At 36.6% G+C, this 27,518-nt stretch overlaps 1 long non-coding RNA gene across 2 annotated transcripts; it reads right to left on the reverse strand.

Annotated features, from left to right (window-relative positions):
• Window positions 1–395: 395 nt before the first annotated feature.
• On the reverse strand, window positions 396–26,931 carry LOC134654244 (uncharacterized). 2 transcript variants are annotated; one of them, XR_010097317.1, is made up of 2 exons: window positions 26,921–26,931; window positions 396–531 (listed from the first exon to the last, which is right to left on the reverse strand). It is a non-coding gene; the product is annotated as an uncharacterized LOC134654244 (long non-coding RNA). The 2 variants fall into 2 exon arrangements; XR_010097318.1 differs by lacking the exon at window positions 26,921–26,931 and adding an exon at window positions 2,765–2,774.
• Window positions 26,932–27,518: the final 587 nt, after the last annotated feature.

The following is a 27,518-nucleotide window of genomic DNA, read 5'->3' on the forward strand; positions in this document are numbered from 1 at the left end:
CGGTAGTACTATTACTTATTCTGTGGTTTCGGGTCGAATCGAAGAAGTTACGAGAGAAAGACCTCAAGATTGCTAATTTTTATGGCAACCGTACAAATTACAATATAATAAAGCGCTATGATTTTTCAAGAACTGCTGACTCAACCTACTGCACCTTAACGTGCGATAATTGCAACCATTATAGGTCCGTTAGGAATAATTTAGTTGAAACTAGTGTCCGACCGAAACATGTTTTTTTGCCGAAACCGAAACCGAAACCGAAGGTTCGGCTTAGGCTCTAGTTTCGGCCGAAACCGAAACCGAAACCGAAACCGAAACTTTTGTAGACTTGTAAAAATCGTTGAAAAAATGTCATAAAACCGCTTTTATACACATATATATTAAGGGGCTGTCAACACCCAATGTCCTTGAAATTGTTTTTTTTATATACCACATCGGTGGCAAACAAGCATACGGCCCGCCTGATGGTAAGCAGTCACCGTAGCCTATGGACGCCTGCAACTCCAGAGGTGTTACATGCGCGTTGCCGACCTGTACACTCCTTTTTTTAAGAACCTGATGTTACTTAAGCAGTTTATTAAGAAAAACTATTTGTTTTAATGAAGCAAAAATGAATTATGTTAATATTCATTATATTTTAAAGACCGTGGTCGTACTCAATACATGATTGAACGAAATCGGCTCGATAGAAAATAATAGGGAGTATTACTGCAATGTTCTGCCGCCAGAGTGTAGCAACAGTGCACATACTAAACCATAGAGTAAGTAAATTATACATACTAGATACTTAAACTGTTTTTTGACAGGTTTTCACTAGGACATTGATGCATCAAGGCGGTTTGTTTACAGGTACCGCGAAACGCGAAAATCGAAATTACGTTATCTGCCTCACTATCAATCGAATAGGCAAGAGTGATAGAGAGGCAGAAAGCAGAAACCGAACTTTCGATTGTCGTATTTCACGGTAGGCCATGTGATTGAGCTAGTGACGCCCTCTACGCAGTTTTGCGTAATTGCCTATTCCCTATTGCCAAGATTGGTCTTAAAATCACCATTGAATGGTGTTGTCTTTATTTTTTTGACTTATGGGTCTGAAATAAAATCACAATGTCAAAACATTTATACCTAGACCGCTAACGAGTACCTAATATTACACAAATAATCCACAGTCGCTTTCGTAAAAACTAGCGCCTACGCCAATTCTTGGGATTAGTTGTCAAGCGGACTCCAGGCTCCCATGAGCCGTGGCAAAAATGCCGGAATAACGCGAGGAAGATGATGAGTTTTCTTATTATTCGCTTGCCCAGGCCCATTAACATGCGACAGTGCTATCTCATTTACTCCGATACAATTAGATAGTGTGCGCGTTTTAGGTATTGACAGCCTCCTAAGACTGCGTCGACCGTCCAGTGGTGCCCTCATTAGGGGAATTGTGTTTTATAATAAACCAATTCATTTCTGTATACATATTAACTTGTTCGTCAACTTTTGGTCTTTGTTACATAGTTTAGTTTCATAGTACGAAGTACTATTTAGTAAGTTTCGGCCCGGCCGAAAGGTTCGGCCGTTTTTTGGCCGAAACCGAAACTACGGCCGAAACATGATTTTTTGGCCGAAACTAGCCGAAACCGAAACCGAAACCGAATCTTCGGTCGGACACTAGTTGAAACATAGCCGTACCTACTGTAATTAAGTTAGCACCAAATATGTACAACAAAACGTAGAATAGAAACGACGTCACTGTTAACTGAATTGATTAAACTTGAAAATAAAATTAATTGCCATTACAAGTGGTCTTATATACTTAATGTTGTTTCCATTTATATACCTTGGTTCCATTGTTTGCATATCAATAATAAGTTCAATTAAAATGATTTTGCACTTTTTTTCATATAAAGGCCGCAAAATATTGGGCCGTAAAGTGTCATTCAATTGAACTTGCTAACTATGTAAACAAAAGTTACTAGTAAATTGACATTTAGTGTCAATTTTAGTATGGCGGTTTGTTTACATAGTCAGCAAGTTCTATTGAATTACATTTTAGTGGGGATATTCCAAGGCATTTTGTGGGAGGAGGCAGTGGCTCACGCAATGTAGAATTAGGTAACCTAAGGAGGCCTATCGCGCACATAGAAAATATAAATGTCGGTATCGCTTGTCTATCACTAAAATACGCAAGAGCGATAGAGAGGCAGATAACGAAATTTTCATGTACATATCCGTACACGGCGGGAAGAAGCTGATAACTCGAGATATTTTGTTGAAGAAATTAGAACTTTAAATCAAATTACATAAGGTAGGCATCAGGCTCCATCTTGTTGCAATAAAACACCTCTGACCACAATTCGATTACATGCAAATAATGCATGTACATAGTATCCAAAGAGAATATAATCGTGGTATTATCGTTTGTATGCTATTTGTATGTTTGTATTTCGTCCGCTACTATTTGTATTTGTTCAGCCGTGGTTATCACTACAAGGAGGCCGATTTGCAATTACACAGTCATAATATTAATTTGATCTCATTTTGTCATTACTCGCTGTTGCATCTGCATCTCTCTCGTACTGATCCAGAAGTGCGAGCGAGTACGCTGCGACTAATAACATCGTCATAATTATCCTGCTAACCTTATACGGGCAATATGGCACGGCGCAGGGGGTTCACTCGGACATTTTGAATTTATTCTCAAGAATTGACACATTACACTATTTTTTACGAAAGCGCCTGCTATCTGACCTTCTAATCCATAGGGGAAACTGACCCTAATTGTGACTATTCGGGTTTCCTTACGATTTTTCCCCTGACCGAAAAGCGATTGATAAATCTATATAAATAATTCCGACCCGCTCCACGATAGCCGCCAATGAAATTATGCTCAAAAAAAAAAGAAAAAAAAAACAAAACACTTTTGAATCGACAACTTATATTCGCAAAATTCGGATTGTCGCGTATTTTGCATTTGAAAGTGAAAAAATTTCGACAATCAATGCCAAACAAAAGGTCGGCCATGTTGGTTGACATTGACGGGTGCGTTCGGAAATTCTAAATTACGTTTCGCGTCGCCGGACGCATGTCGATGCGTGTTTGAGCAAGGTGTTTGGTTTGAGCGTGTAGTAAGCCTATTAAAAAACAAGCAACGGGTTGCACTCCGGGAGTGCCGGCAGAAGTGAAAACTCAATGACATTGTAACCGATAACTACAGAAATATCTACATTTCACCCGAGCGAAGCCGGGCTTTCATCTAGTATCAAATAAAGTCGCATTGCCTTGAACGCTTCACACACCTTAATTAATTCAGTCGTCCTAATTTTATTGGCATCTTACCTAGGACCCTCATAAACTTGTTTCTAGTCAGTGCATTCACACTCTTACTAAATGCGGTTACACGTTTACGATTTAGGATTCTGAATTAAGTAAGTAAGCGCTTTCCCGCTACAACACCAAAGCTTCTAGTAGGTAAATAATGACATTATCAACAACAAATCATTAACAAATTTTTAAATGTCGAATGTGCTCAAGGTCGTCCGAGTTTGAGCAAATATTAGTGCAAGTGTGTCATCAGCCGTTAATATGGTGATATCAAGCCATGAGTCACCAGGGTGCGTAATTGCGTATTTAGTACCTAATTTGAAAATCTTGAAATATGATGCTAATTTGAGATCAATATCGGGATCACTGCGGCATATGAAAAGGCTTAGAACGAGTGCGAACCTTCGGTTTCGGTTTTGGTTTCGGCGAAAAATCCGGTTGCGGTCGCACACTAATAAATAAGTACATAGGATTTGTACCTATGTATGGGGGTGATGCGTACTCCGCCGGCGTGCTACGGCGTAGCACAACTGTGCGTTGAAAGTGAGGCGTTATGAAATGTTAATAGCAACGTACGTAAAATAAAATCATAATAGACTAAAGTTACGAGTCTTAAATATGAGTTAAACTACCTAATGTTTGCAAAAAGTATGTAGGTACCTGAATCGTTATGTGTTTAGACTCGAATAAAAGCCTGCTGAACAAACTACAAGCGACTACGCGGTTTTCAGTATGAAATATTTAGTGCGGAAATAAAACCACAATTTTTAGCAAACTACACATAGCATCCGGCCTTAATTTGAGGCCCTGGCATTTGCAATAACAACATCTGTTTCATCATCAACGCGATTTTTAAATGCTGCGTAAAAATGTAACGAGCTGCTATTTTGGATAGGTTCAGGGTTACGATACATTTCGCTAGAGCTGTAACACGCATGTTTCAAATTTCGCACTTTATAACGTTGTACGCCTAATTAATGATTAAATAAAAAACGCATTTAACAGATTTACAAGACCAAAGTGATCATTATTAGTGCTCCGTTAACAAATATTTCGTACGGAACATTAAAAATATTGAAATAAGACAGGAAGATAAAAGACTGACAATAAACAGCATAAGGAAAGCACATAATAGATTATATGATAGGTACGTGGCTCAGTGCTAATTTCTAAAAATTACCTCTAAATATCAATTACCGCCTCGCCTCGCCTTCCGTAACTTATTGTTGCCCTTAAATCCTAATTGCCACTACTAATTCCCCGCGGAGATAACAAAGTGTGGCGAGGCCGAAGGTGAGTAACCCCGCTGTAAATATTAGTATTAGGTATAGTACCTACTAATATTACCTACTAGGTACCTACGTGCGCCCCTGCGCTGGTTCGTTTCAGCATTATCAATACAATTTTTTTGTTTTTATTCAATTACATTGTTGAGCATACTTTCGTATGTCTGTCTGCCCGGCTGATGTTCTCTTCCACAGGTAAGAGTATTTATTTTAATGAATTTTTGTGAGCAACTTCGATAATATACTTACGTCGTTCTTGGAAAGTTTTGACGAAGCCAGGGGGGTTCGTAAGCTCTACAGCTCACAGAACCACTTGTATATATACCTAGGCACTTAATACAATATACCTCTAGCTTACGTAGTTATCTTCGTACTTAGTAGACAGGTATCAATCTCGCCAGGTTGAAGCCAAATTAACCTACAAACTTACCTACTATTAAAACCTAGGAGCTGTCCCGCGACCTGTTAATTGGCACGCATTAATTGTAGGCCAACAACCCGTGGTGGCGTGCAGGGTTGCTGTTTATAGCAGTGGTTACGTGCGTACCGCCTCGTCTTCGTGCCAGCCCTGAAAATAATTTCCTAACCGGAGCGTGTGCGGAGACACGTACGGCGGTATATCTTTGTTTTGTTTTAGAGAAAGTAATGTCACATTATTTAAAGATGCATAATCAGTAATGCTATTTAGTAGGGTCCGTCCAAGCTAACCCGGTACCCATTTTAATGCTACAAAGTGTGGTCGTGCGATTATAACTTATAACTCTTATAAGTCATATTTTCATAGAAATTTGACGATTGTTTTTGACTCGACCATACATTGTGACTGCAAAGTTAGCTTGGTCTGTTATTTGGTCCTTGCCGACCTAGAAAAAAATGCAAATATTTTTAGTTGACACAAAAAATTGTAGTTACCCGGTACCTACCACTTAATTAAAGTGGGCCAGGTTGAGGTTAATTACCTCAACTAAATATTAGGTATTATACTCGTACTCGTACAAGCTGTAAAACAAACCCTAGTATCAATAAATGATCAAATTATAATTGATATATTGTTCACTTCAGCATAATTGCTCAACGCTCAACATCTACCTAAAACGGTCCAGTATTGAAATACGAGCCCCTAACCTGTTACATCGAAACGAAATTGAATCGGTCGGCACTAAATGAATCTCCATTAAGTGAGGTTATGCAGAACTAGGTCATCGTCCGGGGGTCGGGGCGTCCATTCTGCGACAAACAAATCAATTCATATTTTTACGCGTCCTTCTTCGACACATTCATTTATCAGTAAGCCAAAGCGAGAGGATCGCTTCCAATACAATTTTTATTCAATTTTAAATTGTTTTCAGTGAGAATGAAGACTCGTGTTCGATAATTATGACGCCCGTGTCAGCAATAACTGCAATTTGTTGGTTGTGAGGGAGGCCGGAACGTTTTCAATTGTATTGACGTAGTGCTATTTGTGGATGAACCTTGCAGGTATGCAGTTCAACTGTCCTTGTGTCTAAAGTGTCTTTCTATATTATGGGTAATGATGAAATACCTATGTTCGCTAACGGATCATGAATTTGACGATTGGTCAGCTTAACAATCTTAACATTACTAAGTTTCACTCTTACACGCAACATAAAGATATATTTTATTTATATCACAGCAAATATACATACCTATAGTACTAACAAAGAGTTTTTTCTGCAAAACGGGAGATAATTAGCGTGCTACGACGTAGTGCTACGGAACAAGTCAAGCACCGGAAAAGTTACTTTTATGTGTAAACTGTAAATATTTGATTTTATTATTGTGTAAATATATTGCTACGCCTTTGTAGGGTCCATGATTGCAACGAATAACGCTTTATTCAACACCAGTGATCATTCTTAGTTGAATAATTTGACGGTTTAGACTCACTTGATTTTAGACATGTAGCGCGACTGACTAAAAACAAGTGAGTCTAAACATAAACCGTTAAATATTATAGGTTCATGGTTAAATTATTCAATGTTAGTATGTCTTACAACAGTTTAAATTCGATCTTTCTTAGTTGTTTCAATTACATAGATGGGGTTGTAATAATTTTATCGAGGGTTTTTAAATCTAGATTTATTATGTTTATTGTATGTAATGTCAGCCCCAAGGTTACCGTACGTCGTGCTCGCATGATACGATATAACAAGAAGCTTCTTATTATTTTATTTTTATACCTTTATCACGACATACATGAAATCTGATACTCTATCATCGTTATCAGTTTAGGATTAGGTTGGTTTGTGTTGACATAACCATTGATTGTATTCTGGAATTATGAACTTGGATAAATCTTAGACTTTATTGCAAGTATTGAGGGGTGAGATTTCAATGACGAGTTATCTATCCTAAGTGCGAATTTTTAGAATTCGCATAAATTCTTATCAGATTTAGACTTTGAAGTGTACTTCCTTGTTCATATCTTTTACCTATGAGTTCGCGATAGCAGTTTTGTTGTTATATTTATCTACTTGGATTTAGGCATAGGCAAAGATGGCTATGATGATTACAACTTACTTTAAATATAATTCTTGCCTACTTATTAAATCCATACGCTCGCGGCCGTCTTTTTGTGGAATCACTTTAATCTAGACCTCTCCTTTCAGATTAGACTAAAAAATCTCTACTTTCTTTACACGCAAACACTTATTCCAGCTACTAAGTGTATCAATCTCAATATTAGCCTACAACTACAACCTACCCCAGCCTCGTCATGTCGGTAGTGACCGGAACCCGTGACCTCCTGCGTCGTAAATTAAGTCCTCGTGAATTATTTTTTTTGTCTATGTATATATCGCCGTCTAGTCTAGTTTCCACAACAGAAGCTTTATTTGTCCTATGAGTAATAATATTTATCTTATTTCACTTTAGGCAAATAAACATTTGAAGTCCGAATCACCATAGCAACCGTCTAAAGTCTGCTATAGACGAGTATAACAGTTGTTTTCGCCTCGTGCTCCAGTAATAAACAACGTTTACTTTTATTTGCGTTTAATTGCCTGTTCTAGTCCTTGGGGCTCATATTGCACATCTTTTTAATTAAACGAAATCTTGAGAATTTATTTGAAATCCAAGCCGAAGCCTTAAAATAAAACGTGGACGTTTTAACAATTCTACTCTACCTCATATACAAGTCATACCAACTTGTCAAATAAGGGTATCCGTTACAGGATGTAATTTCTTTTCGTAGAAAATTCATTTCCAGGTTGTACACATGTTATTGAAAATTGAAACTAACGTATTTTTTAGAATGTTTAGCACTACTCGCTGGTCAGAGTGAATTCCACTCGCTTGCTTTTACTAGCAGTTGTATATTGTGTCGTGCTTTTACTAATGAATTTTTATATAAAATTACATCAACGTGATTTATTTCACTATGGAGAGTTAATAAACTTTTTTAGGGTGCGTAAGTATCAAAGTCGCGTCCCGCTGTCTGTCTGTCTGTATGTATTAGATCTTTGAAACGTTTTTTTTTAAATAGATAGAGTGATTCAAGAGGAAGGTTTATGTATAATTTGTTAACTCGTGCGAAGCCGGGGCGGGTCGCTAGTTTAGAATAAATGAAATTGGTATTTCATGAGTCTGAATACTCCCGTGTTACGTCTGAAAAGGACATCCGTTCCTGCCCTGGCAGAAATATGGCGCTGCGTGGAGGTGCGGACATCCGTGCAATGCTTACGACCGGGCTACAAAGCTACAAAGGACTACAGTAGGGTTGCCATAAGTGTGGGGACTCAGACCGGGACATTTAAAGAAAACCGGCCAAGTGCGAGTCGGACTCGCGTTCCAAGGGTTCCAAGGGCACAATACACAATTTTTAACAATGAATTTTTTCATGTGAAACGTGAGTGAAATGTCTATAAAAAACCCGTAGGGGTAGCATCAAAAACTAAGTAATTAAGTCCGACTCACGCTTGACTGCACATTTCTAATAGGTTTTCCTGTCATCGATAGGTAAAGAACTATTTTGTGTTTTTTTTTTTTCAAAATGTTACAGCACAGTAGTTTCGGAGATAAATTTTCCATGTGTTTAAATGGCTACCTATATAATATGTAACTGCTTAAATAATTGTTTCATCCATTATTCTCATTAGGTATTGCGATTTCCATCCATTGACTGACAACTTCGATCAAATATTATTATGCCCGTAACAGTAAACCTTCGTAGTAACCTTGCCATTGACCGCTCACTCAATGCCATCACGTCGGAGATACATTGACTTTCGGAACTTTAATGAGTTGAAAAATAGTGGCGTAACGTAACTGAGCGTTTTCCAAAAAAAAAGTGTACATTTCATTCATGTCTTCAAAATATTGACTTTTTGGGCTCATTTTACTCAGAATCATTTGTACATTCACGCCTCATACATAAAAAAATGTGTCCAAAAATTTCCTTTCCTGATCGTCACATTCTTGTATGAATTTTTTTTTATTTGTATGAACGTGACGCACTGGAAATTTTTTTTTTCATACAAAATTTTGGGACACATTATTTCATGTATGAGGCGTGAATGTACAAATGATTCTGAGTAAAATGAGCCCAAGAAGTCAATATTTTGAAGACATGAATGACATGTACACTTTTTTTGGAAAACGCTCAACTATAGGGTGGCAGAGCGGGCATAATGCCATCGGCCTCTGGTACGGAAGGGGCCTCCGGTCAATAACTTGCTGCTGGAAGAGCGGGGTCTACTGTCACAAGTATTGATATCCTTACTAGGAGGCCCCATCCCTTTCTCAATTTTGAACAGCAAGATTGTGACCAATAAACGATTTTTATTCGATTTTCATACATTCATTCAGTGATAGGATACTGTCTGTTAGACCGGAACACACAAGTGCCTGGTAGAGTAATCTAAGATTTCCTTAAATAATTTGGGAGCAAGCCTACGCCACTTAAAAATGCTACTGATTAAAAATATGAAGCTATAAAAGTAGCTGTCAAATATAAATTTGTTACAGAAACAAATAAATGTGTTATTTTCTATGTGTTCTATAATAGGCTAGATATGACAAATTTTCATTTATGGTATCAATCAATCAGGTTTGTTTTTAGGATCAAATGTCTATATGGGACCCATTGCATTAAAGCAACACAAAAGTCAGCAATGACAGTTAAAGTCCGACCGTCGTACTTCACTTGCGAAACGCCCCGAACAAAACGCTATATGAACGTGACGTCAAGGTCTGGTCGCGAGGTCTGAGTATGAACAAAACAAGAAAATTGCATTTTTGTCGGTGAAATATTGCGTTTATGTTTAAAGTTGCTATACAATCTTTTTTTGGATAAAATGTGAGGAATCGAATGGTATCCTTACTTATTTCGTTATTGAAAGTTAAAATTAAACTTAAATTTTGAAACATGCAGGTGCTGTATTTTTGTATTATTTCCATGTATTTTTTTAATAACCATGCACAATATTGAGATAAATTGCTCATTTGCTATCTAATTTACTAGATTTTGTTATAAAATTCAACATGTGTCATCATCCCTATTATATGTAGGTACCTATTTCATAGTTTATACTATATGTTAGACAGCTAGAAATCGATATTAATCAGACTAGTACAGAAATATCTCATGAAATGAGTCCCAATCTCAAAATAACGACGCTATTATATCGGCAATCTTAATGGACATTCCTCATTTTCCACGCATGTTCTTATCATAGTGTTACCATTACCTAACCATGGTACCGGGACCTTGGCAGTGACCGTTCCGCATTGCAGATGTGTCATGCTGGGATCGGAAACAATACTAATTGCATGTAGCAATAGCTGACACATATATGCTCTACTCACACACAAACGCACCAAATATTTGAGCGGAAAGAGAGGAGTGAGGAGTCATGTAATGTAAGGAAGGCCTTACATTCTACGACTCTTTTCTCTTTCCGCACAGACTACCGTAAAACCACACAACTACATATACGGCTATTACTTTGACACTGACATATTCGCTAGCGTGAGCGTAACTTATTCTCTAGGCATCTCGTTCGTACTGGCATATTAGTGCGAGTGAGATGTATACAAAATAAGTTATACAGACGTTAATGAATATGTCAGATTGACATTGCAGGCAGTCGTGGTAAGGCTACTATAGTCTAAAACTAGCTCTAATATCTTTTTGAAATGATGAAACAAAATCTGAAACTTACAAAGATTGTTGTTGTTGTGTGAAATACTATTCGTTTTGTATCCAATTTTACGCATTTCTCACAATTTTATTTATTGATGCGTAAACGTTATATTTAACTACCTATTAAATAACTGCGTAAAATTTCTGTATGACTGCATGATTTAAAGAGAAACTTATACTTTAGTACTTAAAACTAATATTGCAATGTAACGGGTTGTAACAGAAGAAATAAAATAAAATATATTAGGATACTTAAAACACCTTAATCATATCATATGTATTTGTATATTTTTTTTGTTGTTGTTGTAATAGTACCGCCCGAAATCGATTTGCTTTACTGGTAGAAAATGCCTTATGGCATTAAGTCCTCCTTTTGTACTTTTTTCTTTTCAATGCAATAAAGGTTAAATAAATAAATAAAACTAACCTTATCACTACATAGTATAAAACAAAATCGTTTCCCGCTGTCTATCCCTATGTATGCTTAGATCTTTAAAACTACGCAACGGATTTTGATGTGGTTTTTATTGATAGATAGAATGATTCAAGAGGAAGGTTTATGTATAATTTGTTACCCCTGCGAAGCTGGGGCGGGTCGCTAGTTTTAAATAAACGTATGATGTTATCATCGCAAGTTACAGGAAAACTCCAAGACCAGTGACCTACGGGCATTAATAGAACGAGCTTTTATATAAATAATTGTTTAATTTTAGCCCGTATTTATATCATGACGTCCGCTCCCTAACAGCAATACTTATACATATATAAGCAATTGACCTTTCGTGAACCTTATGTCTTTACAGTAAGGTTTACGAATGAACAGTTAAGCTACGCAGCGACAAGGAAGTAATGGTACGGTCTTGGCTCTTGGCAAAACACGCGATTGCGACAGTCCATTCAGTCTAATTCCGAGCATGTGTCTTAAAATTCACGTTAGCATAGGTCCACTCAGTTTTATTAATAACTTCTTATTATAAAATGGGAAAAATGTAAGCTATTTTTCACATCACCGGAATATTTCATGATCCATCTCTTGCTCTGTGTTCCGAGGTTTATTTATATATTAGACAGAGGTAGAGATATTTGTTTGCAAACCAGTATGTTACATAGGTACATAATTGATATTAATATTTATTGAAATCAAATTTTACAGCATTACAGTTAACACCAATGCACTGTAAAATTAAGTAAGTAGTAATGGACCCTGGAAGGGTATAGCAAAACATGTAGGTATTTTTTTTGTTTTCGGTCTGGGTTTTCTAGCCAGCCTTTAAGTTTTGACTTTGAATTTGATATTTAAAAGTAGCAATAATTTTTCAGTAAAGTTTATGTGTGTAATTGATTATTAATCGACTTCAATTTCAAGAAGGATTTTCTAATATTTTTATCCGTCACTCATTAAGTGTACCTATGGTATAGTGTGGTACCATACTATATATATGTAGTTTAATACATAGATACAGTTTAACCGCCCATAAAATGCTGTCGAGTGAATTTAAATAACAATTCCAATGCGTAGTCATCAACAGATCAATGCCGTTAATCACTAATGAAGTGGTAGTTGACCCTCAACGGGACTAACGTCTCCGAGCTCTTATCCTATCCAATCCCATAGTAGAAAACTCAACCTTAGTATTGAACAATAAGGTTAGAAATATAAGATTTTGCAACTACGAGTTGTTTTCATCTTCATTCCCAAGAACTTCACTTCCGCATGTTTTGATATTTATACGTTGCGGCGAGTCGAAGTGTTTTCTCGCACTACGTAAATATTTATATTTTTTTAAATAGATTTCATCAGTGAGTTGTAGTCTTTTCCTTATTAAGCGCCACTTGCACCATCCCACTAACCCGGGGTTAAGCGGTTAAACAATTAACCCAGTATCAAATTGTACTGTTAACCATGGTCACTCCAGGTTTAACCAGTTAACCCCGGGTTAGTGAATGGTGCAAGTGGCCCTAAGTGATGCAAAAGATTTAACCTGAGGTTCTACCGCGAACCACGTTCGACGTGTTACCTCCCTGTCACACTTACGTACGAATTTACAAGTGCGACAGAGAGGCAACACGTCGAACGTGGTTCGCGGTAGGCCCTCTGACGTCAAATTGTACCTACTTAATTAAAAGTAGATTTGAAGGGTTGTTTATATTAAACCAAGTTCTTCGGCCTCGGCCTTATATGTTTATCTCCGAAACTACTGTGTCTAAAATTTTGAAAAAAATACACAAAATAGTTCTTTATCTGTAGATGACAGGAAAACCTATTAGAAATGGGCAGTCAAGCGTGAGTCGGACCTAATGTACGGAACCCTTGGAACGCGAGGCCGACTCGCACTTGGCCGGTTTTTTACTAACGGGTGTGACCAAAAATGTCACTAACTATAGCCACTCAAACAACTTTGTCAGTAGAAAAAGGCGCGAAATTCAAATCTTCAATGGGACGATAACCCTTCGCGCCCACATTTTTTTCGCCGCTTTTTTCTACGAACGGAAATAGCTTGACAGACTTTAACTCTGCTTTAACTACATCATGAAAATAACTGTCATCCGAATCCAACGTAGTCGTTTAAAAGTCGTGTTATTTGCCAATTAGTGGTAATTTAATTTAAGTGTGGTTTTATTCGTACGATGGCCCTCAATATTCTGAGAGGACATTGACTCTAGGTTTGATTCCATGTTTCGACGTAGGTATATACCTACTTAACGTGGCACGAACACGAGTTATTGTGTCATCTTCCACTTGACCTGTGCCTGTGTACCTATGTGTAAGCAATGTGTAAGTACTTATTAAGATTTTACGACATGCTCTTACCCGCTTTTTATTTATTTGTGAAATAATGAAGATGTAGCACGTCGATTGCAGAAAAACTATCGGCACAAAATCGTATTTGAAAAATATTAGCAAATGCTACACAATAGAATATTCGTCTCGAACATTGTTAAAATACCTAGTATTTCGAGCAGACGAAAGCAAACCGGTGTGTCTACATTCAAAGTCCGCATTCATATTAAAATTACCAGTTTTGCAAACACCATTATTCTGCAAACTGTATTTTGCCTCGTTAACAATGTTCACATTATAAACAGATTTGTTGTAGTTCCCAGTGGCCAGAATTAGTTGTTTGTTTGTATTATTACGGTTCCCTAGCTTAAACAGGAAAAATTGTATTACCGTTACGATTACCGACAGATTTTATTGATATTTATTTGTATTAGGTTAATTATTGAATTTTAGCTTTATTGTATAGGTATAGGTTTTGTCCGTTACGGACAAGAGGCTGGCGTCCACTAGACTCGCCGAGGCGAATCGAATCGAATCGCAATAAGCTAATTCGCCTCCTATATTTTTCTATGCAACTGCGTCCATTGACAAATAGCCGCGGCGCGCCGATTCGACTCTCCGCGCGTATTGCTCGTCAGGCGAATTTCTGCGGCTACGCGTTTCGACTCGACTCGGCGAGTCTAGTCACAGTGGACGCCAGCAGAATCGACGTAGGCATAATAAGGGTAAATGCAAAAGGTAGGTTATAAGTCGAGTAATTCAGTTTATGTATTATTGATCCAAAGACAGCCGTCAATACAAAACCAGTTTTCCCAAGGGTTAGGTTACATAAATTTAACGCAATGTTTCGAAAAATAACCATTTTCTGGAACAGATTTAAAAACATATACCTATTGAAACATTTCTTGTTTAACATAAGTATTAACATACAATTATAAAGTGATGCAGTGTCGTAATTTAATAACAAATCAATCATATGTTATGTGTACTTTTTAAGATGTTATTGTAATGTTTGTAAACAAGGGGGCGTGTCACACTTAGTCACGGTTATGTAAGTGCAGCGCAGTTCAACCACGATCAACGGTAAACATACTCAAGGCCACGGTATAAAACCACGGGTGCCTCTCGGGTCGGGTTCCGTCGGTTCCGTGCCTAAGCCGAAATACTCACGGTTTTATACTGTGCAAGTAGGGTTTGCAATCCGGATCCGGAATGTATGACATTATCCGGATCTGGATCCGCGGATCTTCCCATACATTTCGGATCCGTCGTATGAACCCTATGTGCAAGATAAGAGTAGGCTAGACTCGATGTCAAAGGCGTACGTAACTGCACTGTGAGTACGATTCTAATTTAACAATCTGTTATGGTTTTGATCTGGTTTTGATACGACCTTGACGATTGCGAAATTATTAATTTACGAATTATTCGTTGTGAACAATGTTCATATGAGTCATGAAAGTATTCGATTTAAATAAATCAGGAGCCCGATTCAGATGTAACAAATTGTCATGGTTTTGATACGACCTTGAGTATCGTCTTAGTAATCTCACGCAATTCTTTCACTTTATTGCGCATGCAGTAGTAGCGATCTTCAAGGTCATACTTAACATTCCTTAAAACTCTTATTATCGCATTTTTAGCCAAGATTGTGCCCGTTGCACGTTGCAATTAGTCATGTTTGTGATTGCGACTAATGCAGTTTTAAACCGTAAACGGAGCCGAGGCCACAGGCCACCCTTCAACAATACCTAATCGTGTCGTTATTAAGAATCGCAGTAACTGCTAGAAGAGAGCACGAGAAACATAAATCAATGGTACAATCTGTTACGATGATTAAATGGACGTAATTATATAGTACCTACATATAATAGTAGGTATGTGAAAGCATTTAAGGTATGTTATGTAGGTAAGTATATCAATCCTTGTTTAAATTTCTCGCTCTCTTAATGGTAACTAGATAGGTAGACTTCTGCAATCATCAACTGCATGCTGCATGCCTAAAGCAATTCGTCCAGGGTCGAAATTGATTCCAATTTCCAACTTCCAACTCGACTTTAGCCTAATGGAATACCTACCTATGCCTACAGTTATTTTTGAATGATTTACTTGCACTAGGTACAAGTTAAATAAAACAAGTAAAAGTAGTTAGGTACATAAAACATAGTATATTGAGTTAGGTACATAAGTAAAAGTACCCACGTATCTAGAAGACGTTACTTAATTTGGTAAAGAAAGGAAGGAAACGAGTACTCTGTGAGGGCGGGGCGGCAGGGGAGATAGTATTTCATGGAAAAATATCCCGTAGTAGGCAGTGTCCAACTGAGGCCATCTTAAGGGTGAAATGATGATAATGACAGCGATACTGAAATGGGCTATTTTACACTGAATATTATTGGTTATCAAAGCCACTTATTTACACAAAATCAATTTACATAGCTCCACTCAATTGAACCATAATCAAGAATATTTCTAGGTAATAAAACCGATAAAATAAATTATTAATGCGCCTAAGCGTTCTCTGAGAATGGAAAAACAATAGAATTCCTCGGCGGAGCCAATTGTATGCTCGGTTGTTTTCGCGGGCACGGTCAAGGTTACGCTTCGATGAATAATAGAGTAACACGGCGCCGAAGACTGGTAGGTACTGTCTAGCAAAGGAATGTAGAAATTGCGGATTGGCTATGCACATAGGCTATGATATTGAAGGGCTGCCTGGCGGCTATGTCACCTTACATTTGTCATATAGCCAATAACATTTGTTTTGACACATAGTGAGAACAATTTGGGCTCACGAAAGCCCAATTTTTATTGGTGGCTTTGAAGTTTTGGTGTAATATGGTTGGCGGTGGAAAATGTTGAATCAGGCATAATCTCCAGCATATATTCTGTCTGGAACACTATCAAACTATTTATTTATTATTTATATAATACACGAAAAAAAATTTCAAATGCGAATAATGATGTTCGGTGGGCGTGTCCCGCACCCAGATTTTTTGAAACAAAAAATTATTACTTAAGATGGGGCATTCGATCGGAGTGATAATCGGTATTCCCGCATAAGGTATTAGTTAACTTATCATATTCTTTATATCAAAATAATGTGTTTGCTTAACACATTGAATAAAACCAAATTTACGATGTGTCCCGGGCTAGTGACTAATTTCGGTGTAATTTGTAAACCATGTCTGTATTCTTACAAAGTTGTAGACCACTCAGTGGCTCAAACATAGTATGTGCTTTAGTTGTGCCTTAACCGTTGAATAAAGTATAGGTGCAGTCACAGTATACTCAGGTGATTTTTTAAACGTTTCTCTATCATTCGGTGGGTTTGGTCCTATGTTTTTTTGAGATCGGTGGTGCAATTTTCTCCCACAGCTTTAGTGCATTTATTGTTATGCAAGTGATTAAAAAATCCTTAAAAGTACGTGAATCTATCATTATTACATCACCTCTGTATCATTAATGCTGTTTCTGTAATTGCTAAAAAGCGATCAATTTTGATATCACTGGTGTTGATTTCCTTGGTTTCGGTGGATTTTTTGACCACCGATATCAAGAAAGTGATCACCGAATTCAAAACCTGCTTTGTAAACTAGTTTCTTGTACTTTATTTTCTAACTTAGCACACCTAAAAAGTACAAGATACGTTGTATAAACATAAAACTATGCTTGTTCGTAAATTAAGTCATAGTATAGGTACACAAAATCACTAGTTTACAATGAGTAGTTTTTTTTTCACCAGACGTATGTTGAAAATTGTAGACCCAATGTTTCTTTCTCTCTTTCCGCTGTTGTCTTGATATTCTCTTCGAACCAATGGAGTAAATTATGTGAATTTGCTCTCTGTATCACTTGAGGCCCTACACCTCGATACCTTTAAACGTGTCAGCCATATTAAATAAATGCAGTCAATTAGATCCCACTTCTTTTAAATACTATGCAAGACACCCACAGAACAAGGGGTTAAAAATAAAGTGGCCTTCTAATGTCGAGATCGCTTCAAAGGCACTGAGCGTACTGCTCAATATTTCTAAAGCATGGCCATGAACACAAATTGAACATCGAAGTGTTTGAGGGTGCAGGAGAACATAATTAATAGGTGATTCGATCTTTAAGACGACGACGAAGCATTTGAACGCCAAGTGATATCCTTTTTATTGAAAAATCCATTATACTCTGTAAAAGAATATATGGGAATGACATCTAATATTATAAATTGATTTTAATATATAATATCAAAATTGTTACTCTATTCTTATATTGTAATTTGTAACTACTTATAATTTGACGACCATTACGAGATGCCTAGGTATAAGTAGCCATATTGACATTTTTTTCCGTAATAATACTATCATTTGACATTGTATATTTATTTCCCAATATTTATTTGACTTTGTGATGAATTTATTTTGCTATTGATATTTGATGATCATTTTTATCTGTATTGACATTTGTATATAATAAATAGTTGACGATCATAATATAAATTCGTATAGATTAGCTTAGAATAATTTATAATGCAATTTCATATTATGAAATAAATAAATATAAATCTAAGCATTAGTTAACCACTTCAAATAGGTTTAAATTGAGGGAGTTCACGCTTTAAAACTCTGTCATTCGAAAATACTATTTATAGGTCTAGCAAAAATACTTGTTTTCCGTATTGTTTACATTGTTTTATAAGTGCATTAAATATTTTTGAGTATTGAACACCACTCAAAAGTTTCTATTGATCGGGTGTAGGTTATATAAGTTTCTTTTTGATGAGTGTGCCTTCGGATTGTATGAAACAAAAATTTTCTCCTTCATGGCACTTGCTGTGCATGTGCGCATTTGTGGTCGACAGGACCATACCCCATTGTATGAGGATAGTCAATTAGTGTGGGATAACTTCTAGAGATGTTGATTCATAAGCCGTAACTTGGTTATTTTAAAATCTTGAGTAAACAAAGGTACTATCTATTAAACTTATTTAATCTTAGGATATCATTAGCCTCGCTACATTGCTTATCAATAAATAAGAATGAAAAATATGAATATATTGTAATATAATTTAGATATATATTTGAAGTGTGATTTATATGTAAGCATTTTTGAATTCGGTGACGCAAATTGATTTCAGTGCCTGCACATGATTTCGGTGTTTTTTAAATCTCAAATATCATAAAAACTATAAGGTTCTAATGGAGGCCTCCACTACCAATATTTTTTATATTAAGGCTAGATTTTAGGAAATAAAGACGCGTATCAAATAAGTAAAAAAAAAATTCGGCACCGAAGTCAGGCACCGAACGTCATCTCTGAGAATCGCCCAAATACAAATACCTATGTCGTTAGAAAATATTACGGAGTACTATCAATTCGACATTGGTGTTTTTCCGTAGCGAATTAAAGTTTTGCCGATAAAACAGTAGAAACGCAGTTTCTCAAGCAATCTATTTACTTTAACCTTTGATTCGAATAATATAAGAGCCTATCTACAATGCAGGTACTTCTTACCTAAAAAACGTGACTTCACGCACGTCATGAAATGTTATGAACCTAAGGCTCGCATAGCCAGGGTTGGGCAGTATTTCAATTACATGTATTTGAAATACAAATTAGTATTTTGTATTTGTATTTCAAATACTACCTCAAAAGTATTTTGTATTTGGTATTTCAAATACTGCACTCACATGTATTTTAGTATTTTGTATTTCAAATACTTCAAGCTTCAAAATACATTTCTATAAATACATTTTATTAAATTCTATAATCCTAAAATGTCTAATCTCTCGCACAAGCTGTGAGCCGACCGCGAACCTCCGATCCAGCCGAGATACAATTTTCATTGGCTGGATACTGGATCTATATTAGGTCAACTTCTGCGTGGAACTTTTCGTTTAAATCTAGGGGATAGGGTCATTGCAGTAGTTTCCGTCCATGCACTAGTTTTCGACGACTTGACGGATTATCAAATATATATTTCATTTCTAATTTACTACTTTTTGCGAAATCTTCATCTTCCTCGCGTTGTCCCGGCATTTTGCCACGGCTCATGGGAGCCTGGGGTCCGCTTGGAAACTAATCCCAGTAATTGGCGTTGGCACTAGTTTTTACGATAGCGACTGCCATCTGACCTTCCAACCCAGAGGGTAAACTAGGGCCGTAATTGGAATTAGTCCGGTTTCCTCACGATGTTTTCCTTCACCGAAAAGCGACTGGTAAATATCAAATGATATTTCGTACATAGTTCCGAAAAACTCATTGGTTCGAGCCGGGGTTCGAACTCGCGACCTCCGGATTGCAAGTCGCACGCTCTTACCGCTAGGCCACCAGCGCTTCCTTTTTGCGAAATATCATTGTTATATGTAGACAGATATATTGCTTAGACGCCTTAGACATAAGGATTGAAATCAGTCCAAATTTGTGCAGGAATGTAGGTATATATTCAAATTTCGTCAAGTGGACGTAAACTAGAGCTGGACGAAAACTAGCGCAATGACCCTATAAGTTTATATGAAAGGATATTCGTTAACGTTAAAACTAAATGCTAAACACAAAAATAAATAAAGGTATATTTTGTAATTGAAATACATTATTTTAAACACTGTAATTTGTATTTTGTATTTCAAATACCCGTCACCAAAGTAGTTTGTATTTTGTATTTCAAATACTTTTAAAAATGTATTTTGTAATTTGTATTTCAAATACGTGGAAGCCAGTATTTTGCCCAACCCTGCGCATAGCTACTCTAAACTTCTAAAATGTGTCGACGAAATAAAGCAGTAAAACAGGCAATGAGTTTTGAATACTTGGTTTTGTTGGAGATGCCCCGACGAGGGCGACTTCCACATGCCTAGTTTCCTACTTACATTCGCATTTTGATTTATTAATTGTTGACTTTCAGTCATACAGTATGTAGTGTATGTAGTACCTACCTACCTATTTAAACATAAAACATGGGGATATTTTACAAGTACCTTGCTTTTATTTGGTATTAATGAAATCCGTAAGAATGTATGTACATATACGTAGTAGGTTACGGTTTTTATCTAGCTCGCATGGTCTGGAAGTATGGTACGCGCGGGCCACCGGCGCCGCGGCGTCGCATGGCGCGTGACATCATCCAAGGACACCGAATCACAGAATAAATGATAGTACTAAGTACAGAAGACTCTCTAACAAAACGCGTCTGTTACGATCAGCATAGATATGGCCGCTAGGTGGCGACAGCGCCACGCGCGGCTTATGGCTTTCCCCCCAAATTGGGGCCGGAACGGATGTACTTTTAGCTACCTGTAGCAAAGCGACGAAATCGCGGAGTGAGCCACGCCTGACCGAATCAAGGTTTTGTTTGGATACCACTGACCGAACCGTTGTTTTTTTTCGACTTGCTACGGAAGCTTCGTGCGTTTTTAGAGGTTAGGTTGCTTTTTAACCGACTTCCAAATCTAAAAGGAGGAGGTTATCAATTCGGTAGTATGTTTTTTTTTTCTTTTTTTAAATGTTTGTTTCTCCATATTGTATTAATAAATAATGCACATTCGTGCATCGACAAACGCCAAACGACACGTAAAAATGTATCGGGATTACATAAGCTACGAAAAGTTATGTGACGTTATATTGGCGTTTCCTATCAAGGATTGTTATCTTGGCTTGGCCCTCAGTGGGGATGGGGACTAGCAGATCTGGTGGTATACTGATTCGGAGGCCAACTCGAACTTTACGAATTGATCTTATTTTGACATCACTGGCAACGCATCTTTCTTGCACTTGCACCAATAGATAAGTATGAGCAAACTGTTGAGAAAGTGATGTCAAAATGACTTTGTAAAGTTAGAATATACTCCTCGGGTATCCCCAGAACGGCCAGGGGGCCGATTTTTGAATTTCGATCGCTCAATTTCGTCACTCGAAAATCGGTGGAAAACGGCAAAATGCTGATTTTTGAAATACGACCGATAGAAATTGGGAATCTAGTGGTATTGACCCACTCGTTTTCAATTCTATTAGTAGAATTTACATGCCTAGTAGTGGAGATATTACTGAACGAAATACCTACACAAAATCGAGCGGTCGAATTTCAAAAATCGGCCCCCTGAGCTTGTGCGGAAGTCGAAATATCTCTCTCGCTTTGCAACCTAATCGAAAACATGTATATTCGAAATGTTGTACTCATCTACAAATCACACTGACCTTGCCCACTTGACTATATTGATTTCCAAAAACCATTTTCTTACTAATAAAGTACTTAATTACAACAACACATCTATTAATCACCATGCCTATATTTAATGTTATCTACTTATAACGTCTTCGTAAACTACTTTTATCTTGCCAGCATTTATGTAACAATTATAAAAATAAATATCGTCTGCGGGAGATAAGAATTAAATCATAATTAATACGCGTGATTTTATGTATAGAAAAATTATTGTTCTTATTGTTTTTCCGTAAATTATATTCGACATCACTTTGCATTCCACTGCTTTGAAGGTGACCTAAGTATATACGTACTTTGAATTACAGGATTCCTTCCTATCATTCCCATAAAATACTTAGGCAACGGTCTATTGCTGTCTAAATTACCCAGGTCTAGACCTAGTCGCAGTAGCCGCCACAAATCAAAATCAAAGTACCAAGGCAAATGCAATTGATTAAATAAATGAAAAAAAGACTCAAAATACAATGGAAAAAAATTGCTTTTTTGACCTCTAGGAAGCTACAGGACGAGTGTTCTGTAGAATAATTGCAAGTTAAGAAAAAAAAAATAGCGTACTTAAATAAAAAAAAATACGGACGTCGGACAGTGTCGAGGGCTAATTTCATACAGACATAAAATATTGTCTAGACAGTCTAGAGATTACGAGATACGAGCTTTTCATAGTAAATGCCAACAAGCGTTGACAGTTACTTTAAAAAGCTCGTATCCCGTAACGTGTGTTGTATTACATTGCGGCCCGAATTATTTTGTATGGTTAAAATTTTCAATGCATTTCTAAGTAAAATCTATCTAAATATACTTTTTAGGTCCTATGCTAACCACCGTTTAAATATTCGCCCGTATTGGATTTACACACTGTATTAGTGATAAGATTCCAAGGGATATTTTGTTTTATTAAGCTTGAATGTATAATACGTTGATAACAATCAATGCCAACATTGCTTACCAATGAACGGTTATCTGGCGACCTGATTTAGATTTTGATATCGTTTTTATTATGACTAACTATTTAGTTCGTAGATTAAGAGTCTTAGTGAGAGTTTAACTTCTCAATAGTAATTCTCAATTAAGGATGCCCTTACTACAGCTTGCGGGACTGTGCAGTCCGACAGTCCATACAATCCGGCTGGTCGCAGAAGGGAAGCGGGAGAGCCGGCCGCCTAGCCAAGGTGACAATCGCTTGCGCTTCGCCATCGAATCGCTTTGTGTTTCTCTATCGTCCATGTTAGTTTGACAGTGACAGTTGCATTTCGTTCGCTACGGAGCGTCAGCGACTGGCATGTTGTCTACGGGGCCTGAAAAGACATACCTAAAAGCGAAATTTTGACTCGCATTAGTTATGCCAGCAGGACCTTCCTTCACAGGAAGCCCTTTCCTTTTTTCAGGAAGTCCTTAACTTTTTTTTCATATTTTTTAATGAGTTATGTTTTCGGTTCAACATACCGTCTAAACTACTGTATATTATGATTTTGTTACTTTCTTCCATACCTTCTTCCTATTTTAAATCGTAAAAAGTTTAAATTTTGTCATGATTAAAAAAAAATTGTGATCGAAAGTAAAAGATGTTACTTAGGTGGTGTTTAGGTAACGACTAAAACAAACAGTCACAATAGATTCTAATACTAGGTAAATATTTCTATATCGATAAAACCTTAGGTATTAACACAGAGCTATTAAAATTTATGGCGTTATTATGGTGTCCAGCCATCTATGTTGTGCAATATTCTAAATGTCACTGCGCAGTTTTCTAGCGAAACGAAAATAAAACAACATCGCAAAACGTGGCGCTAAATCAATTAACGGACGATTAGTGAGGCCCGATATCGGACTACAAAACAATATCTGCTTTTAACTAACAATTAATGATGACTCACGTTATAACGGCCCGGGTCCGGGCCGGAGCCTCTAACACTTCGTTTTCTAGAAAACATCACGTCACCGGCCACCTGTCATAGAAAATGAAGTTCAGTACATCGATGCCAAATTAAAATGGCATATAGGTTGAATAATTTGCTATCTTCTCATGCCTAGAAAAAAAAAATGGCGCACGTTTTTTTTACAACTCTACACCCGTTTTTCGGTAATTTCAAATAGTTGCGTGCGCAATAGTGAGAAAAACCGTGGGCAAATTTTATTTTCTAGGCTTGATGAGAAGATAGCAAATGACTCAACCTATCTGCCGTTTTAATTTGGCAAACATGTATCAAACAGCCTGTATAATAATCTATGAATGAGTGTCTGTTGCCTCGGCATGCGTTCATTAAAAATGTGCTACGCCTCCAGTATTGTTTTTCACAAGTCCTTCACCATTAGCATGTGTAGATTATCCTGTTTGTTTTGGCCCATATGCTTAATTAATGATAATGGTTTCCGGTTGGCCTATTTATTTATTGATCCAATACTTAATTACCTAACGGGTAAATTTATTTTCATGCGTAGGTACTTATGTTTATAAACAGAAATTGGTTAACAAGAGTTTTACTGATGCAATATGTAGACGTGTGAACTCGTCGGTTCAAACTTCAAACCTGGCTGTGCTGCATAGAACAGAAAAAATCGCTATCGGAATAAAATGCGAAAAGATGACTAAAAATTCCGCTGAGAAAAGGGAGGGTTGAAAAAGGAGATAAAGGCATTTGTCCAGTATTTAATTCCTAATAGTACCTAATGTAAGTATGTCGTAAGTCCCAATAGTTCCATCACTGGGGAAACAAACTTTAAAAAGAGACTTACAGCCATATTCGAATTTTAAGATACGTCAAATACTAGAGACTGAAACGATATGGATTGGATATGTCAGTGTCAAACCAGTGTCAAAAGTGACGCGTTGTTTGAAGAAAAAGATCCATTCCATATCGTTTCAATCTCTAGTATTTGACGTATCTTAAATCTCGAATATGGCCGTTAGGTAGGTATATCAAGATAGAGAGCGAGTTTATCCTGTCCTTTAAAAATATTATGATTTAGATTTCGGAAATAATGGGTTGCAATTTCAGCGTTATCAGTGAAATGAACTTAGTAAAGATTTATGTTTTATTCGATTATTTTTAAAGTTCATTTTACTTTGAAAACCTATTCCTTATGACTTTGAGAGTACAAGCGGTAATTAGTTATGTTTTGATACGGATTACAAAGTAGGTAGATTATCTACTGTTTTTTTTACCTATCAATAAAACAAGTGCTTCTCGAATAACAAAAGTTGCGTCAGAATAGTTTGTCTTTCGTATTATGTAGATATTGATACTAGAATAAATTATACATTGCAAAAAATACATCCACATGATGTGACACACACAAACAGAGACACTGACGCATATCCGATTATGTCAAATATGTCCATTACAATGTTACGTATATGTATATAAAGTGTCATTCAATAGAACTTGCTAACTATGTAAACAAAAGTTACTAGGAAATTGACATTCAGTGTCAATTTTAGTATGGCGGTTTGTTTACATAGTTAGCAAAGTTCTATTGAATGACAGTTTAGATATAGATATACCTTTAAACGAGCAATTCTTGTTTATTTATTTATTTATATATATATATATATTTCGGGGATCTCGAAAACGGCTCTAACGATTTCGATGAAATTTGCTATACGGGGGTTTTTGGGGGCGAAAAATCGATCTAGCTAGGTCTTATCTCTGGGAAAATGCGCATTTTCGAGTTTTTATATGTTTTCCGAGCGAAGCTCGGTCACCCAGATATTGTATATAGATATAGATAAATTAATGGTCTTTATTGTCAAGATTTCTCAAGATGTCACTTCTCTTACTATATAGTTGCGCTTTTTGTTAAAAATAAACAAATATTCAGTGTACCAGATCCAGATGGGAACAAGCGCTTAGCTAACATGCCAAGCGTTTACGCTCTATAGCGAACTGTCACTGTCGCACTAATAGGGTGTGATAGAGAGAGATAATTACGCTACGCAACGGAGCGTTAACGATTGGTATGTTGGCTAGGCACCCAGATGAGCAAATCGGAAGATACAAACCCTATTTTTTATTCTGCTGGAGACTATTGAGACTATACAGTTCAAAAGTGCATGCGAAACCAAGTGAAAGTCCTACGTATGTGCGCCAATTACTAAGACGATCTTCAAGGTCGTATCCGAACCCAGAACCATGACCATTTTTTACACCTGAATCAGGCTAATGGTTTATTTTAAAACGAATTCTATCATCACTCATATGGACTCATATAGTTCACAAGTAATAATTTGTACCTACTAATTTTATCACACAGGTTAAAAAAATAAGTAGGTATATACAGAGTAAGGAAAACCGGCGTCTTTTCTGTGGAAAATGTAGACATGATGATTCAAAGTGATGATTTTTACCTAGTGTCGCTAATTATAAGGGGTCATCCATTAATTACAACACACGTTTTTTTATAATTATATTTTTAATAGTTTTAATTTTGAAGGTTAATTTTAAGTTTAATTTTAAGTCTTAATCTTGATTTTAATTTTATTTTGTAAATGTAATATGGGTTTTATTTAAGACCTGAAATAAATGATTTATTTTCTATTTTTATTACAAAAGTTAACGATTTTGATACATTTTTCTAAGACTTTCATTATAGAAATTTAAAGAAGTAAAAGGTAACATACCCTACAAAGTACAGTAAAATAATTTAATTTCCGACCTATTTTGTATTGTACCTTGTCACAGTGACAATAGTACGAAGTTTCTAGTGACTTTCATATTGATTATCACTGTGACAAGGTACGAGATTGAAATCTTTGACAGTACGAAAATTAGGCTGTAAAGTCCTAAACGGACTTTTATGATATTTACAGGAAAATCGCATCCTAACTCATACTAACAAAGTTTTTGACCTATAATTACCTTTTCTGGTACCAATGTTCCACAGAGACGTGCTATGTCATACCGAAATCAACAAGTATATTTAGTAGGTAGGTATGTGAGTTACTTAATAAGAATAAGTATTCGTAATGCTACGTAAGCGCCACGTGTCCATGTTATTGTTTACGAGGTTTCGTAACGTACACCTCGTACATCTTGTACATCTCCCCGCAACTAGAATACTTCAGCAGACGTAAACAATCGATTTGGGTCAACAGTCTATTTCTAAGATATGAGACTACGAGTATGTGTGAACAACCTTGCAGTTGTTCTTTTTAAATACAGACATACCTAACCCCCCACTGCTGTCCAAAACTGTCCTACGTCCTTCCCTTGCCTTAAACTATTTCCATCCCAATTTTAATGTAAATCGGTTCAGCAGCGGTAACGCGAAGAGCAAATAACAGACAGACAGAGAGTTACTTTCGTATTTATAATATTAGTAGGGATTAATTAATGTATCGCGGTTACGTTTTAATTTTTTTTTGGCTTCTGTTAGTATAAGGAAATATTAAATCCAAGCGGAGAGAGGGGTTCAGGTATTATCGGATGAAAGAGCCAGTTTGGGAAAATGTCACTTATAATTCCTCACTATACTTCAAAGCAGTGAAAACGGGTGAGATTGTATGGAGATTTCTTTATAAAGTGACCCCTAAAGCAAATCCCGTTGCCTATCAGAGCTAAGTCTGTTAGGTATATGATAAAGTAGCAGTATCTACAGGTAGAAAACCGGTTGTGCACGTTTTAATATAAGAAGCTAGTCTATTTAGTCCATCCTTGAAGCCCCGCGATAACAATTCACGAATATAAATTAATCAACACATGACTTACACTGTTTTAAACTTTGCAAAAACTACGCATATAGCAGATTCGGTGTGGGTGTGTGGGT

This window comes from Cydia amplana, chromosome 14 (genome assembly GCF_948474715.1).
Source record: "Cydia amplana chromosome 14, ilCydAmpl1.1, whole genome shotgun sequence".
Taxonomy (NCBI): domain Eukaryota; kingdom Metazoa; phylum Arthropoda; class Insecta; order Lepidoptera; family Tortricidae; genus Cydia; species Cydia amplana.